This window comes from Ovis canadensis, chromosome 5 (assembly GCF_042477335.2).
Source record: "Ovis canadensis isolate MfBH-ARS-UI-01 breed Bighorn chromosome 5, ARS-UI_OviCan_v2, whole genome shotgun sequence".
Taxonomy (NCBI): domain Eukaryota; kingdom Metazoa; phylum Chordata; class Mammalia; order Artiodactyla; family Bovidae; genus Ovis; species Ovis canadensis.
In genome coordinates this window covers 74369743-74385619 of record NC_091249.1, presented here as the reverse complement: position 1 = coordinate 74385619, position 15877 = coordinate 74369743, and the positions used below count along the sequence as shown (strand labels likewise).

Below are 15877 nucleotides of genomic sequence, written 5' to 3'. Positions count from 1 at the left end.
ACTGTCTCCTATGAGCTGGGAAACCCACAGCCCTTGCTTCAAGTTCTTCCAGCCACAAATATTTTGAAGATAAAAACCCAGGAGCCTCTAAAAATACATGAAAAAAATGCTCAGCTTCACTCTTGATATAAGAATTCCAAATTAAATCTACATTGAGTCGCCGTGCTCATCTCACTAGTAAAGATATAAAAGTTTGATCACATGTTGTATTGACAAAGGCCGAGGGAAATGGTCCCCTCACATATTAGCATGAACGTTGGTACATCTCTAAGATGGATCGTTTCTTGTTATCTTTCAGAAGTACCCTACAACACCTTTGTATTGTTTTGTCACTAAGTCATGTCTGACTCTTTTTCGACCCTATGGACTGTAGCCTGCCAGGCTCCTGTCCATGGGATTTCCCAGGCAAGAATACTGGAGTGGCTTGCCATTCCCTTCTCCAGGGGAAAACAACAGCTACCCTTGACCAGATAATACCTGTTCTAGAAGTTTATTTGCAGACACTTGTATACATGAAAAGTGAAAGTGAAGTCGCTCAGTCATGTCCAACTCTTTGCAACTCCATGGACTCCGTCCATGGGATTTTCCAGGCAAGAGTACTGGAGTGGGTTGCCATTTCCTTCTCCAGAGGATCTTCCCAACCCAGGGACCGAACCTGGGTCTCCTGCATTGTAGGCAGACACTTTACCATCTGAGCCACCAGGGAAGTCATGGGAAATGTAATTCTAAGGCACATATATGAGGTTAGGCATTGCAGCCCCGTTTGTCATAGCTATAGACTGGGACTAACCTAATTGCCTGTCGATAGGGGACTGGCTAGGTAAATTACAGGACAGCCACATGATTAAATGAGAACTCTTTATGTGATAATATAGAAGGAGGATCTCTAAAAAAATTTTCTGAAGAAGAAGAGGGTACAGAGCAGCATGCAGTGTCCAGTATTTACATGGGGGAGGGGGAAGGTATCTATGGAAAGATGCTCTGGTAACACTGGCCACCTCTGGGCAGGGGACCTTGGAGTCTGGGGTATAGGGATGGGAAGGAGTCACTTAACTATCCACACTTTTGTATCTTTTGAACTTTGAACCATGTCAATGTGTTAACTATGCAAAGAATAGAACACTGAAAACTTCCAGGGACCTGCTGCTGCTGCTGCTGCTGCTGCTGCTGCTGCTGCTGCTGCTGCTGCTAAGTCGCTTCGGTCGTTTCCGACTCTGTGCGACCCCGTAAATGGCAGCCCACCAGGCTCCTCCGTCTCTGGGATTCTCCAGGCAAGAACACTGGAGTGGGTTCACTTTCCAGAGACCTAGATTCTGTGATTCTAACATTGCATGATTTTAGTGCTTTAGAATTTGTCGAGCCTAATTTAATATGACTGGACAAAGCTCAACTCCCACGAGGCCAAGTTCCTAACAATTTACTACCAGTGGTTCCCATGGGTCTCCAGGCCTGCTCTGTCCCCAAGGTATGCCACTAGCAGCCCCTACGAGCTCGAGCAGCCCTGAGGGAAGGCTCCCTCCCAGCACAGAGCAGCTGTGTGAACTGTGGTGTCTCCTGGGAACACAGCCCTTGGGCCCTCACTCACCCTCTTTGCCTCCTGTGTCCTAGGGGAGCCTTCTCAGTGGTGCGCAGGTGTGTGAAGGTGCTGGCCGGCCAGGAATATGCTGCCAAGATTATCAACACGAAGAAGCTCTCGGCCAGAGGTAGGTGCCAGATCCATGCCCGGCCCGCCCTCCTCCCTTCATCCTTCCCTCTATCCCTTGGGTTAGAATTGGGACCTGGGTCTCTCCTTCTGGGTGATGCTGCTGTCAGAGGTGGGGGCTCTTCTTCCTGTGGGTACTATGAGAATAGACTCTTCCATATTTCTTCTTAGGGGATCTAGGCTGGATGCCGTAGCCTCTCACAGGCCAGGCTCTCTACCCCTCATCCACCCACCCAGGTAAAGACTAAGCTGCCAGGCAGGCCCTCCTTTCCCTGCTGTTCTGCCATTCACCTGCATTCTCATTGCCAGGCCTCTGCGCCTGACTCTCTCTCTGCCTAGATGCTCTCACCTGGCTCCTTACAAGGCTGGCCCTTTGTCAGCCTTCAGGTCTCAGTTCAATGTCACATCCTTTGAGAGACTTCCCTGCCCCCCAGATCTGAGGGTGACCTCCCCGTTTTATGTCTCTTGTTACTGTTTACTATCTTTGTGGCTTTCTCCCAATGTGGAGAAAGTATCCCGTTTACTGGTTTGGTACCTTGTTTACTATTCATCTTCTTTTATGACCATAAGCACCAAGAAGGTGGGGCTGGGTCTCATTCCCTGTACGTGCCCAGCACCCGGGACAGCGCCTGACATATCCGGGTCCTATGAACACCAGGTGCGCTGTGCCTCGACCGCACCAGTCCACCTTCTGCTTCCTGAATACTCCCTTGGACAGTGGCTTCCCAGCCTGGAATCCCCTGGAGAGCTTCAGACATTCCTCATGCCTGGATCCCACATCCCAGGGGTGTAATTTAATTAGTCTGGGCTGTGACTTGGGTTTTTGGAAATGATCCCCAGGTAATTCTAATTTGAACGTGGTTCTAAACCCGCAGCATCAGCATCATTAGGAGATTGTTAGGAATGCAAATTCATAATTCCAGATGTAAGGGATCCGAATCTGCATTTTGACAAGATACCGGTAATTTGTATGGACTTTAACCTTCGGAGTGCCTGCTCTGAAGCTATGTTCTTGCCCTTAGCATGTGGTTAGGGTGGTGGTGGTGGTGACCACAGTGGGAAAGGTTGTCTTCGAAGATCTCCACCCTGAAGAGTGGGTCTGAGCTGCCTTAGGGACCCTAAGCTGTGGGGGGCATTCTGGTGGGTGAGGCAGGTCAGGAGGGGGCTGTGCAGCCACGGCTTGCGCAGCATGGAACGGGCTGGCAGAGTGTCCAGGTGTTTGTCTGGCATAGCGGCAGCTGTCTGGGCCAGGGCCCAGCAGGTGTGGGTTTCGCAGAGGCCGGTACAGGATGTTCACATTGGGCCCCACGGGCCTCCCAGCAGGCTCCGTGTTTCACCGTGCGCTGCTGCCTTTCATGTCTCTGGCTCAGCGATGCTGGGAGCCTGGCACTTTCCAGTTACCGAACTCCCCCGTAGACAGATCAACATCCTGCAGGGAAAAGAGGCTGGGGTGGCGGCAGTCCTCTGAAGACTGGGGCCTGCCATGGCACACAGCCTGTGTGAATGCTCGTGCGGAAGGGCGAGCCCTGCGGAAGGTCCAGGGCCAGAGCCTGGGGCGGGAAGCTAGGGCAGGCAACAAGGCCAGCAGTGGGACTGCCTCACAAGCAGATGCCGGGACTCGCCCGGCCGTTGCTGTGTGACTAGTGGCTGTCCAGTGCCCTCTCTGTGTTTTATATCACAGATGGTCAAGGGAGATGTCCCAATCCCTGAGATACAGCAGGGGCAGGGCTAGAGCCATGGCTTGGGGTGACAGGTTGGGTTGCCACCCCCCCGCAGGGAGGGAGAATCAAGAACTAGGGTCCTCCCTGGATGCTGGGGGATCTTGAGCCTGTTCAGCACAGTCTCAGAGCCACATCCACACAAGCACGAGACAGAAAGAAACACATGTGGGGGGATGGAAGGAGCATCGCCTCTTTTCTGGAGGGTAACTAAGGGTTTGGGGGAGTATAGACTCTGGTCTGTGCGGTAACTGCTAAGCCCCCTCTCTGGTGATTTAAGAAAGCTCTGACCTCCTGGGAGGAAGGTTCCCAGGCCTTGGTGAGTGTGAGGGGCTCGGGGGAGGGTCTCAGAACCTTCCCAAAGAAGCCTGCCAACTGCGATGCTTTTCTCCCAGCTTCCTTTAGCAGGTTTCTTTGTTCGTTCCTCCTGTGGCCTGTGGCGGGGAGCGTTTTAATGCTGGATGTTTGGCAACACACTCCAAGCTTCTCCTGCTGGCACTCCTGGGTGACTCTGGCAGTTCCCAGCAGGGGCCATGCCCCCCGGAGCGTCCTCCACCCCCACACCGGGAGCCATGGCTTCCCCTTTCCCATGGGGCCAGCCTCTTTTATTGAGCAGCTCCCAAACCTGGGAGATGATTTTTGTGTGTATTTTTAAACTACTCTTTTTATATAAAATGCTCGTACTATAAACAATTCCAAGAAGCCATAAAGACATGAAATGAAAGGTAAAAATGTTTCCCTGTCCCAATCCCTGCCAAATCCCCCTGGGAGCCTTTTGAAAGCTACAGCTGCCCCAGTCCCACCCCTGAGGGTGGGGGATTCAATAGGTGAGGCCCCCCAGTTCCTGCCTTTACAAAGTCCTGTCGGCAGTGGCAACAGCCAGGAGATGCTCAGCGCTAACTCCCTGCCAGGGGCTCTGGAAGCTTCCTAGCCACAGCCTCACCAGGCAGACAAACAGAAAGAATTCATCAACATTTTAGGGGATGGTGGGCACATGGACCTAGCTAGTGCTGCCAGAGGTGACTGGCCCCCGTCCAGCAACCTCCACAAGCCTCACTGTCCACCTGAGCACTGAGGGGTTAGTTCCTCGGCTCCCTAATGACCAGTCCCAGGACACCAGGTGGAAAGCATGGTATGAGCTCATTCAGCTGTCCCTGAGCTTCAGGTTTATGCAAGGGAGTGTGCAAGGAGGCAGTGAGACGCATCTTTCTTGTCTTTCTCATCTGCTTCCCCACCCCTTCCCCATTCTTGGTCCTCCAGGTTATTTCTCCAACTGCCCAGGATCTGGAGGCTTTTTGAAGTCCTGTGGAGGGAGGGAACATTTCCTGTTCTGAGACTAGAGGTCTATTTTCTGCCCTGGCTCCTGTGCCTCTAGCCAGAACCCCACTGCCCACATACCTGCTGGAGCCCACTCACTCTGCTGGCAGAGCCCTCAGGCTTCCCCAGGTTCTGCTCTGCCCTGTCATGCCCTGCTGGTCCTGTCTGGCCCCAGAAACCTCTCCCCAGAGTTCCCACCCACCCACCGCCTGCCGAGCTCTGGGCAGACTTGGCCCCCTTAACCCCAACACCCTGGAAGTCTGCCCCCAGGAAGGGAGGGAGAAAATTCACAAAGCATCTATCACAATGGGTGTTGGGAGCAAGGCTTCCTGGTGACCAAGCAGGAGGCTGCAGACTAGCTTCTCTCAGATCTCTCACCATCATGGGACTACACTGAACTGGATGGATTGATTTCTCAATTATGAAAATAGGAGGCAATACAGTACAGTAATTATGAACATAGGCTGAAATCCCAACTCTGCTACTTCTTGGGTATGGGAATTTGGACAAGCTGCTTATGACTGTGGGTCCTCGGAACATAGCAGAAACCGGCAGTCAAGGTCTTGCTGTCATCACACCTGTTTTCTAGGCAGGGAGACTGAAAAGAACATTAAACACACCAGTAAGCTGGGTATTTTCAAGTAGTGATCAGTGTTAACAAAGAAAATAAGACAGGGTAATGGGGGTGTGATGGGGCTGGAGGAAAAGGCAGCTGGGGAAGTTAAGGAGGTGACATGGTGCTAGGACCTGCTTGAGGAGAAGGAGGCAGCCATGAGAAGACCCAAGAAGAGTATTTCAGGCAGAGGGCACAGCAGGTGCAAAGGCCCTGCGGTGGGAAGGAGTTTGCAGTGCCTGAGGCCACAAAGGAGGCTAGTGTGGGGGGGGGAGCTTCAAGGCCAAGAGGAGGCAGAACTCGGCACCCTGCAGGGTCTTTCTGGATGTTTTTGAGGACTTCGGATTGTATTATAAGTACTTTAGGAAGCTGTTGGAAAGTTTGAAGGCAGGATCTCATTTCTATTTTAATAAGAAGTCCTTGGCTACCCTCTTAACTATTGACTGGGGGGCTGGGGGGAGCCTTTAAGAGTAGTTCCTCAAAGTTCTGAGTTGTAACAAGGCTTGACCACACTGGTGATTACCTTGATTTTGTCAAGAGACTGCTTAACGGAGCAAGCCTCAAAGGTGAAGAGGAACTCAGCGCCTATATTTCTTGAGGTTCCCTGCATATTAGATAATGAAAACATTTCAGAGTTACAAAAATTATTATATAAAGTATATGTTCACATTCAACAAATTAATGCTTTTAGCACTGAAGGTTGCAATGCAGTGTAACTGTACTGTGCACAAGATGATTACAAGATTTATGAAAACAGTTCCTAGCATTTCCAGCAGTGACGTCTGGTAACCAGTCACATGTTTAAAGCTGTGTGACCAGCGTTTTCTTCTTTCAATCCTGTTAGTGTAACTCTGCTCCCAGGTGACCTTACCTGGAGAAAAACATCAGAATTCTGGGTTTAGGTCCTTTGTCCCCTGAATGTGTAGCCTGAGGCAGGAGTCCCCTCATCCCCTCTGATAGGTCCCACTTTGAGTTGCCTGGTTTTTGGTTCTGCTGGGGATGGTGGGTGGGGGGCAGGGTCTGGAGCTGGGGAGGGTTCAGTCATCCTCTGCTCACTGAGGGCTCTTGGCCAGCTCTGGATGGGGATCCCCCTCTTTTGCCTGGGAATCAGCCTTCCTTCCCCTCCACCTCCCTACCCTGAAGGATTTGGAAGGAGACAGAGAGGGAGGAGAAATGAGGATGCCCCCAGCTGGGCCAGCCAGCCCCCTCTAGCCTGCAGCTGCCTTCAGCTGGGGAGTGGAGCTTACACTCTACTGAAAGAGGATTGGACTTAATTGCTTTGCTGATGGAAAAGCCACATTTCAGTATTGATCTTGGTTTCTGCAGCGCTTGGAGTACAGCTGGTGATTCCACTAACAGAGAGGGGAAGGGACAGGGGAGCTGGGCAGCCTAGGGACAGGGCTGGGATTTTCTTCCTCCTCATCACCATCCCTGGTGCCCACCTTCCCTGGAGGGGTCATTCAGAGAGCAGGGTTCTAGTCCTGACTCCACCACTGAGTGTCTGTGTGAGTTCCCTCCTGTGGGCCTGAATTTTCCCACTCGGGAATAGGAGGCAGATGGAGATGATAGTGATGAGTCAGGGTGTAGAGAACAGGACAGCACTGGGTTTTGAGTTTTATCTTTTTTAATTTATTTTTTGAGTGGTTTTTTTTTTTTTTTTTTTTTTCCCGTGCCACGTGGCCTGCAGGATCTCAGTTCCCCTACCAGGGGATGAAGCTGAGCTGTGGCAATGAAAGCCTAGAGTCCTAACCACTTGGCCACCGGGGAACTCCCTGACAGGGTTTTACTGCTCACCCATGGAATCTGACTACCTGGATACAAAGCATGGCTCCATTGCTCACTGCAGTGTGACTTTGAGTCAGATACTTAACCTTTCTGAACCTCTGTTTCCTTCTCTGTAAGGCCAGCACAATGGTAGTATTATCCTCAGAGGATTATTGGGAGGGCTTGAGACGCATATAAAATGCTCTGCACAATACCTGACACACAGTAGATATTCTGTATTTGTGACTGGCTCCTGTTATACTGCTGGGTTTGTTTTGTTTTTTAATTAAGGCATTAAATACCAAACTGTGAGAAAAGCACCACAAAGGAAATTGAAAAATGATCAAAACAGGGACAGTGATGCCCACAGCCCGGGCTTATCAGGAGGACTGAATGGGGTCACGGGTATGATTGTGTTCAGCAGTCTCAGAGTCAGAGATCATGGGTGCAGATCCTGAACAAGGCCTCTCTCCCTGGTGGGCAGGGAAATCTAGGGGGTTTGGACAGAAGTCCCAGGAAGCAGGTGGGAGATCTCTGGGTAAGCCCCCACTACCCTGTAGATTCTTTGGGGCTCTCTGTGTCCTTGGTGCTGACTTCTCTCACAGTAGGCATCTTCTATAAATTAATACAACCCTTCTCCTGCAGAGAATACCTACTCCCTTAGGAAGATTTGTTCTTTCATTTAGTTATTTCTTCTTTTTTTTAAGGTTTAGCTTTAGTCACCTCTTTATTTATGTATTTTAAAAATTGTATTTATTTATTTACTTTTGGCTGTGCTGGGTCTTCATCACTGCACGGGCTTTCTCTAGCTTCGGAGAGCGGGGACTGTTCTCTAATTGTGGTGTGAGGGCTTCTCATTGAGTGGCTTCTCTTGTGGCGGAGCGTGGGCCTGGGGCCCTTGGGCTTCATCGGTCGTGGCTCCCAGCCTCCAGGGCACAGGCTCAATAGTTGCGGTACAGGGGCTTAGTTCCGCATGTGGGATCTTCCTGAGGCCATGTGGGATCTTCCTCCTTCAGGGATTGAACCTGCGTCTCGTGCATTGGCAGGTGGATTCTTTACCGCTGAGCCACCAGGGAAGCCCGTTCATTTATTTCTTGAGCATCTTCCATGGGCCAGGGATTTAGGTAGATGCCAGGGGTACAACAGAGACCAAGTCCTTGCCCTCAGGGACAGCGACATCCCTGAGACAGAGCGGCATGTGCTGTCTAGGGGCCCTGGGAATGCAGAGGTGGAGACCCCAGCAGCTGGCAATCAGGGTGGGCTGCCAGAGAGAGTGACATCCAAGGATGGCTAAGAGTGAGTGATGGCCAGTGCAGAGCAGCTGGGAGGCTGAGAGGGAGCTTTCCAAGCTGAGCGAATCGCATGTGCGAAGGTCCCAGAGTGAGAGGGCTGGGCAGGGCGTGCCTGGAGAGCTGAGGTTCAGCAGTTCCACTGGAGAAGGTGCAGTGGGAGGGGCAGGGCTGGGGGAGGGCAGTCAGAGCCTGATGTGGGGTGGGGGTGTTCCAAGCTGCCTGGAGTTTGGCTCTGATACAGGCAAGAGATGCCCCTCGGTTGAGAACCCTGAAAACCGAGACCCAGGGCGGGGAAAGGACTTCTGCCTCACTGCAGCCTGGGTCTCTCTCTTCCGCTGCATCTCACTGCCTTCTTGGAGAACCCAGAGGCTCTGCCCAGGCGACCTTGCCCAGGCCCTGGGAGGGAGAGGTCATTAGAGGCTGTGAGGAGGGAGAGATGGGGTGGGTGGAGATGCCTCCCTCCCCTGGACTCATCTGGGCATCTGTGTGTTTCAGACCACCAGAAGCTGGAGCGTGAAGCCCGCATTTGCCGCCTGCTGAAGCACCCCAATATCGGTGAGCTGGGGGATGGGCGAGGGGTGTGGGTGGGACCTGGCCCAGTTCCCCTGCCCGCCCTGGTGGGTGTTTGTTGAGAGAAGGGGGCGGCTGCTCTCTTCTTGGGGATGGCAGCAAATAGAGGTGGGAAAGGGGGTGTCTTTCATGGTATCCATACTCCTCCGCAAGCAGCTTGGTTGGGGGGAAGGTGAAGAAGGGGCCCTTCCTCCCAGCCCACGCTGCCGGCAGCCTCCTTCAGAAAAGCTGTTTCAGGAAAACTTCCGAAGCTCTGAGAGATGAAAATAGGCCAGGCTTAGCCTTGACCGGTGTAGCCCACTCCCCAAGCCCACCCCCATGCTGAGTCAGCCTGGCACCGTGGCCCTTCCCACCTGCAGGGACCTGCAGTGCCGGTCTCTCCAAGCCAGCCCCAAGGTGGCCCCTGCCCCAGAGTGGACTGAACGCAGGCTGCATGGAGTGGCTGTGCCCAGGGCAGGCAGGATGGCTCTGAAATAGCAGCTGGCTGCCTGACCTCCCTTCCCCCGTCCCTGCACAGCTGAGGGGCTGTCTCACTGCGTGGCAGGGCTCTGAGTCATGATGGGGAGGGAGTGCAGATTCTAGATACAGTTCTGTCAGGGAATGGCTGTGTGACCTTGGGTAGGAGCACTACCCTCTCTGAGCCGCTTTCTCCCATCTTTGCAAGGAAAGGGCTGTCTGGACCAGCTGGGCATCTTGTTAAAAGGTGGATTCTAGCTGAGTGGGTCCGGATGGGGCGTGAGGGTCTGCATTCCTAACACACTGTGAAGTGACACCAAAGCTGCTGGCTCACCAGTCACACTTGAGCAGCAAGATCTAGGTGCTCTGTAAGGAACATTCCAACTCTGACAGCTACCACGCCTTCTCCCTCAGGAGGGGAGCATCTCTCTGTGTCCAGGGCCCCAACAGTTAACTCCTCTGCAAAAGAGTAGCATCTCCATCTTCTATTTATACCCAGAAAGCACCTCCCCTTCCCGTGCCTGGGGAAAGGAGCAGAGCTGCACAGACAGCAGCTGGAGGCTTGGGGCTAGAGTCGGAGAAGGGGCAGCAAGGCGGCTGGCGGGGAGCCACCCTGGTTGGCCCCTGACCTGCTTATGACCATGGGCAATTCCTGTCCAATCTGGGCCTGCCTCCAGCTCCCCAGCTGTACAATGGAGGGAGTCATGAGTGGTCTTTGACTAGAATTCCATGGTTCTTAGAAAGCCCTTTAATCCTGGAAGAGGGAGATGGGTGTGTATTTGTGCCACTGCGCAATTGCAATTGTCTGCGGTCAACACTTCCCCATCCTTCAGTCGCTCACTCCCAGCTCTAGTAGCGAGCAGTAAGTTATGGGCTCTGGGGCTGACAGACCACAGTCAGATCCTGGGTTTGCTGCTTAACTGCTGTGTAACCCAGGACATGTTGCTTAACTGCTCTGAAGTTCAGTTTTCTCATCTGGAAAATGGGAATGATAGATACCTTGTAGGCTTATGATGATCAAACAAAGCATAGCACAATGAGAGGCCCCGGGGAAGGGCCTGGATCACTTAGCTGCTCCACCTTTTCTCAATCTACACCCTCCAACAGAACAACCTTACTGAAAGATTTACCTTTTGCCTGAATCTTTGTATGATTCTCATTCCTCTGAGCCATCAAGATTTTGAGTCATTCGTTTGGGGCACTATATATAATATGCTGGTTAAGAAAATGGAATTTTAAGTCAGACACACCTGGGTTCAAATCCCAGTTCTACCCTTTATTTGGTATCTGAGCTTGGGCAGGCTATGAACTTCTCAGACTTAGTACTTTCCAGTGTGAAATAAGGGTAATCATGGTACCCACTTTCTAGAACTGTTGTGAGGGTTAAGTGATATATTGCAAGTAAAGTACTTAGCATAAGCCTGGCAGGTGGTAGAATCTCAGAAATGGCAGCCATCATCTTCATTATCATCATCACTTGAGTTATGACTCCTTCATTCATTGACCTGATGTCAAGGACATCCGAGACCCCACCATGTGCCAAGGCCTCTGCTAGTCTCTGAGGACGTGTGGAAGAAATGAGGGTGGGAGAGGAGTCGGGTAGCTGATGGACAGGGAAGTAGAGAGCGGAGCTGAGATCCAGAACGAGAAGATGCTTAGAAGAACCTAAAGCTATTGTCAAGGCTGGAAGGGTCCTTGGAGGGTATCACTTTCTGAGCCTCCAAGCACCTCAGTTCAAAGTAGTTGTAATCTGTCTAAAAGAGAGCAGATCAGTCCAGATGTGGCTATAGAACCTGAGAAGTGGGTCTGTGCCCAAAGAAACTGGACTATTCAACCTGCTTAGTGATCCCAGCCAAGCTCACTGCTCTCTGCCTGTGTGTGGCCACAGCCCAGCCCTAAGGGACTAAGTCAGGAAGGTTGCTGGCTCAGCACAGGGTGAACAAGCTGTACCATACACAAAGCATTTCCCTCCTAGATCTTGCTTCAGGGAGGACAGCACTCTGCTCCCTGTACCATTAGCACCTGCTGATGAAGTGGACCCCTACCCCCACCTTAAAAGCCACCCAAGGAGCAGGAGGAGATAACCTGAGAGTTTAGCAGGTGATATGGGGTGGCAGAGGGAAGTGAGGTTAGTGAGGAAGATGGCGATGTCTTCATTTATTAAGTTTTTCCTAGTGCCAAGCACTGTGTTGAGAGCCTTACTAGCATCTTTGAATTAACTCCTGATACCAGTCCAGTGTAGTGGTATTGGCTCTGCTGCTAGGAAAGGAGGCTCAGAGAGGTTACATAATTTGCCCAAAGTCACACAGCTTCTAAGAGGTGGAGCTGGTAAGCAAAGTCAGAGAGTCGACTGCAAAGCCCATGTTCTCAGTCCTTCTGTGGCCATCAGGGGTGTCTTGTTGGGGGGCAGTGGCCGGAGGAACGAGTATGACCCTTCAATTTCTGAGAAAGAAATGGTAACTGTTGGAAACAGGACAGAATGTCAGAAGTTCATGAATCCAGCTACGCAAATGAAAACTAGGCTCCAGATTTGTTTGTTCTGTGACAGTGGCAGCACAAATGCCCATGGGCACAGACATGCCAGTCTCCCCATCAGGTAGTGGCACCACCATGCAGGCCATAGCCTTGGGATCCTTGCCTCTCTTGGGCTCTAGGCTGAGTTTTTCCTCAGGGCAGCCTCCAACCACAGGAAGAGAGGTTTTATGCATGAAAACAGCACTGAAATGAGGAATCCTGTCTCCTGTGCTCTGAGCCAAGATTTAGCCACCTCTTGGGGACTGAAGCCAACTCCAGGATCATCCCGCAGGTGGGGACTGGAATCCAGCCCGTATCCCCCTGCTCAGAGGGCCAGCCTTCAAAATCAGCACAAAGGCACCATCGGAGCTAGAGGAAGCTCTGGAGACAACCTCTCCCATTCTGTCCATTTCCCTGAGCCCCGAGGACCTTCTCTAAAAGAGGCTGAGGCTTCTGGCCAGAGGGAACCCTAGTCTTCTTGGAGCTCCTCCCAAATGGCTGTTGACCTGGTTCTAAAAGCCCTTACTTGAGATGCTTCTGGACGCAGCTTGGCTTCTCAGAGATTCTCACAATCACACACACACAAAAAGGAGTTAAAACCTCAAACACCTGAGCAGAGTAGAGGAGAAGGAGTTTGATCCTGAAGAATCCTTTGGGAATAAAGGGTCTTTCTCAAAACTTTACCTTGTTACACCATTAAAGCAAGTTTACAGTAGATAAATGATAAGACAAATAATTTTAAAGTATTTCCTATAATCTCAGCATATGGAGCTAATATTGATAATATATACTTCCATGTGATATCTGATGTCTGTAGCTTCCTAAGTACATCTAAACATATCAGGTCAGGTTTCCTACAAGCAGAGCCTGAGGCAAGGATTCAGGTGTGTGTGGGAACATGAGGGCGTGCTCTCAGGGGAGACCTGCAAGGATAGCGAGAAGCAGGATGGAGGAAGGGGAAAGGAACCAAGCAGAGATGTGGCTTCAGGTCAAGTCTAACTCTGACCTGATCCCAGGTGAAGGGTGCAGTGTGGAGGCCTCTGGAACATAAACCCTGTCTTGGAGCTGTCCCTCCTTTAAGGCAGACTGGCCCTTTGCATGGCCTCTGCCTCCCCACATTAGTTCATCATTGCCTGAAGGCTGTTGGTAATCTTGTGGGCAAAGTGGGCAGTTCCATCAGCAGTGGGCAGTTCTCCAGAGAAGGAGGGCACCTGCGCATGGTTAGCCAACCCCCCAGCAGCTGCAGGATGGCTGCACCATCTTCCTACAGGAGGTCTGAGCAGGGAACCAAAATAGAGCTTTCAGATTCTGCACACACAAAATATAAGATGCTCAGTTCAAAACACACATACATTTCAAAAGTCTATTTTTGCTTTGAAATGCATTTAAAAGTTGAAATAGATTGAAGGACGAAGGGATGGATAGAAATATAGTAAGGCATATATAAGAAATGGAGTAGGAAATGACAACCCACTCCAGTAACCTTGCTTGGGAAACCCCACAGACACAGGACCCTGGCAGGCTACAGTCCATGGAGTCACTGAGTCAGACATGACTGAAAGATTGAGCATGCACACACATATGAGAAAACAGTAATAATAGAATCTAGGTGGTATGTACATAGGTATTCACTTGACTGTATTTTGAAATTTTTTATTATAAAATGTTGATTAAAAAATTAAACCAGGATTAAATTATACGTACTCAGGCTACTTAGTTTTTCAGTTCAGTTGCTCAATTGTGTCCGACTCTTTGAGACCCCATGAATCGCAGCATATCAGGCCTCCCTGTCCATCACCAACTCCTGGAGTTCACTCAGACTCACGTCCATTGAGTCAGTGATGCCATCCAGCTATCTCATCCTCTGTCGTCCCCTTCTCCTCCTGCCCCCAATCCCTCCCAGCATCAGAGTCTTTTCCAATGAGTAAACTCTTTGCATGAGGTGGCCAAAGTACTGGAGTTTCAGCTTTAGCATCATTCCTTCCAAAGAAATCCCAGGGTTGATCTCTTTCAGAATGGACTGGTTGGATCTCCTTGCAGTCCAAGGGACTCTCAAGAGTCTTCTCCAACACCACAGTTCAAAAGCATCAATTCTTCGGCCCTCAGCCTTCTTCACAGTCCAACTCTCAACATCCATACATGACTACTGGGAAAACCATAGCCTTGACTAGACGGACCTTAGTCGGCAAAGTAATGTCTCTGCTTTTGAATATGCTATCTAGGGTTGTTCATAACTTTTCTCCCAAGGAGTAAGCATCTTTTAGTTTCATGGCTGCAATCACCATCTGCAGTGATTTTGGAGCTCCAAAAAATAAAGTCTGACACTGTTTCCACTGTTTCCCCATCTATTTCCCATGAAGTGATAGGACCGGATGCCATGATCTTCATTTTCTGAATGTTGAGCTTTAAGCCAACTTTTTCGCTCTCCTCTTTCACTTTTATCAAGAGGCTTTTTAGTTCCTCTTCACTTTCTGCCATAAGGGTGGTGTCATCTCCATATCTGAGGTTATTGATATTTCTCCCAGCAATCTTGATTCCAGCTTGTGTTTCTTCCAGTCCAGCGTTTCTCATGATGTACTCTGCATATAAGTTAAATAAGCAGGGTGACAATATACAGCCTTGACGTACTCCTTTTCCTATTTGGAACCAGTCTGTTGTTCCATGTCCAGTTCTAACTGTTGCTTCCTGACCTGCATACAGATTTCTCAAGAGGCAGATCAGGTGGTCTGGTATTCCCATCTCTTTCAGAATTTTCCGCAGTTTATTGAGATCTGCACAGTCAAAGGCTTTGGCATAGTCAATAAAGCAGAAATAGATGTTTTTCTGGAACTCTCTTGCTTTTTCCATGATCCAGCGGATGTTGGCAATTTGATCTCTGGTTCCTCTGCCTTTTCTAAAACCAGCTTGAACATCAGGAAGTTCACGGTTCACATATTGTTGAAGCCTGGCTTGGAGAATTTTGAGCATTACTTTACTAGTGTGTGAGATGAGTGCAATTGTGCGGTAGTTAGAGCATTCTTTGGCATTGCCTTTCTTTGGGATTGGAATGAAAACTGACCTTTTCCAGTCCTGTGGCCACTGCTGAGTTTTCCAAATGTGCTGGCATATTGAGTGCAGCACTTTCACAGCATCATCTTTCAGGATTTGAAATAGCTCCACTGGAATTCCATCACCTCCACTAGCTTTGTTTGTAGTGATGCTTTCTAAGGCCCACTTGACTTCACATTCCAGGATGTCTGGCTCTAGATGAGTGATCACACCATCGTGATTATCCAGGTCATGAAGATCTTTTTTGTTAGTTTTGCTTTAAAATAGTTTAAAAACATCTTTCAGTCATTATTTGTAAATATATTCTATTTAAGATTTTAAAAAATATTTTATTTAAATTTGTATCCCTTCATCTTCCATCTCGGGTCCCCATCCGTGGAGGCACCCACTCTCCAAACTTTATGCAGAGAATACTTTGGCTATCTGATGTGAAGAGCTGACTCATTGGAAAAGATCGAAGGCAGGAGGAGAAGGGGATGACATAGGATGAGATAGTTGGATGGCATCACCAACTCGATGGACACAAGTTTGAGCAAACTCCGGGAGATAGTGAAGGACAGAGAAGCCTGGCGTGCTGCAGTTCATGGGGTCACAAAGAGATGGACACGACTGAGCAACTGAACAGCGACATGAGGGCCATATGCTTTAAGGGACTCAATATTGTATGTGGCAGAAATTCAGATGGCCCTGGGGCTCACAGTGAAAAGTCTCACCCGCCCACAACTCCAGCTGTTCTAATTCCCTTCCCCAAGGCCACCGCAGTGCCCACATCGCTCGATCATTCCAGAGAGACGAATGCCATACCCAAGCTGAAATGCAGCCTCCTTTTTAGAAAGGACTGTGAATACTGCTTTGCTCTTTCACCAAACAACAAAATTTAGAT

General features: G+C 50.1%; 1 protein-coding gene across 1 annotated transcript in view; it reads left to right on the top strand.

Moving 5' to 3' along the window:
• The first annotated feature begins 8907 nt into the window (after positions 1 to 8907).
• The window catches only part of CAMK2A (calcium/calmodulin dependent protein kinase II alpha), a 40701-nt gene continuing 33731 nt past the window's right edge, over positions 8908 to 15877 (top strand). The window contains exon 1 of the mRNA XM_069589963.1: positions 8908 to 8961. The gene's annotated coding sequence lies outside the window, so the exon portion shown is untranslated. The remainder of the gene's footprint in view (positions 8962 to 15877) is intronic.